The 2,147-nt window shown below is 35.3% G+C and overlaps 1 non-coding gene across 1 annotated transcript; it reads right to left on the reverse strand.

Annotated features, from left to right (window-relative positions):
• Positions 1-1,833: 1,833 nt before the first annotated feature.
• On the reverse strand, positions 1,834-1,940 carry LOC119874374. The gene has a single exon (XR_005368228.1). It is a non-coding gene; the product is annotated as a U6 spliceosomal RNA (small nuclear RNA).
• Between the last annotated feature and the right edge of the window lie 207 nt (positions 1,941-2,147).

Below are 2,147 nucleotides of genomic sequence, written 5' to 3' on the forward strand. Positions count from 1 at the left end.
CAGGCTGAGCACTCCAATAGCACACAGAGTGACTGGTAGCCCTGCCAGGTCCTGGGTCATCAGGGGCTGCTGACAGCCTCAGAGTGTCCCTGGGGAGTCAGAGGGCAACAAGCATGACTTTGGCATCGGTCACCTTCCATTCAATCCAGTGGAAACTTGAATGGACAGTTGCAAATAAATGCCTTGTGGCTTTTGCTGTGAAAAAAGAAAAATCTGCATATAAGTGGACCCACACAGTTCAAACCCCTGTTGTTCAAGGGTCAATTATACAGTACTGTAATATATTTTCTCTTCCTTAGGCCTTTTTTTTTTTTTTTTTTTTTTTACATTTTCTTTTCCCCAGCTTACTTCATTGTAAGAATACAGTATATAAAACATAATAACACACATAATATGTGTTGTTTATGTTATCAGTAAGGCTTCTGGTCAACAGGAGGCTATTAGTAAGTTTTTAAAGGCTATTAGTTAAGTTTTGGGAGAGTTGAAAGTTATACACAGGTTTTCAACTGCATAAAGTTTGGTGCCCCAAATAAACATTTGTTTATGTATACATTGTTTCAGTGCTAACTGTATATGTATATATGTGTGTACATATATATCTGATGTGGGAAACAAAAGCAGAGGAAATGTAGATAAAATTAAATGTATAACCTGCAACCCATTGAGGCAGGCAGAGTATAATGTTCCTCCAGGAAGCTCACAGCTGTCATAATGTTAATGCTTTGCTAGAGGGAAAAACAACCTGGTTTGACAATAGCCAGGACTTAGGTTTCCCGTGAGTCTTCGTTAGCATATGAAAATCATTTTGAAACTTCCCTCATCTTTACTCCCTCCAACCCCAAAGTATATAATCAGTTCCTCACAGTCCTAGGGCAGAAGCTCTTTCTGCCCACCCTGTGCTTTAATAAAATCACCTTTATGCACCAAATGTGTCTCAAGAATTCTTTCTTGACCATTGGTTCCAGACCCCACTAACTTCACCAGCTTTCCCAAACTGTATCACATCCACATCCACACCACACACTCACGTATATTTGTACATACCACATATCATATTATGTGCTATGCAGTATTTTAAGTGTTATGCCTATATTAACTCATTCAATCCTCATAACAATACTATAGCATACATCACCCTCATTTTATAGATGAAGAATAGGAAAATAGAAAGATTAAATTTATATAGCCAAGAAGCGGCAGAAACCTGATTCACAACCCAGCAATCTGGCTACCAAATACCTGTTCTCAATCACACCCCACTTATTTCCTCTGGGATTATTTACCTTGTGAACTTCTACTCTCTACGCTTATTCCTGAATATATGTTTAGCTGAATATATTATAGGTGATAGTTATTTTCTCTTAGCACTTAGAATATTCTATTACTTTCTGGAATACATCAATGCAAATAAAATAGTACTATACATGCGATCATCCTTTATTTTTAGCTAACCTCTTTTCTCCATGTTAGTCTTTAAGATTGCTTTTGCTTGTCATTTACATCTTACAGTTTCAATATAGAGTATCTAAGATGTGTAGTTTTTATATTCCTATACTGGGTTCTTAATTAGAGAATTCATATATATAGTCTAACTTTGAAAATAGTTCCTCTGCCATTGTTATCTATATATTCTAGTTGACTCTTGAACAACACAATTTTTTTTTTCCAGATTCTATGACAAAGTGAAATTGGTGCTTTTAGCAATCAGATGATAAGTACAGGATGCCTATATTATAAAATATATATCATAACATTATATATGTTATATCACATAAGAAAATATAACATTCAATGCAGAAAAAAGGGAGATGATTCATTCAGAAAGTCGTCCAGAAAAATATGGAACGCTTCACGAATTTGCGTGTCATCCTTGCACAGGGGCCATGCTAATCTTCTCTGTATCGTTCCAATTTTAGTATATGTGCTGCCGAAGTGAGCACGAACAACACAATTTTGAACTGTGCTGGTCCACTTACAAATGTATTTTTTTTTCAATAAATATACCTACACTGTAAATGTATTTTCTTTTCCTTATAATTTTCTTAATAACATCTTCTCTCTAGGTTACTTTGTCGTAAGGATATAGTAAATGATACATAGAACATAGAAAGTATGTATCCATTGACTGTTTATGCTATCAGTAAGAT

This window comes from Canis lupus, chromosome 12 (genome assembly GCF_011100685.1).
Source record: "Canis lupus familiaris isolate Mischka breed German Shepherd chromosome 12, alternate assembly UU_Cfam_GSD_1.0, whole genome shotgun sequence".
In the NCBI taxonomy this organism is placed as follows: Eukaryota; Metazoa; Chordata; class Mammalia; order Carnivora; family Canidae; genus Canis; species Canis lupus.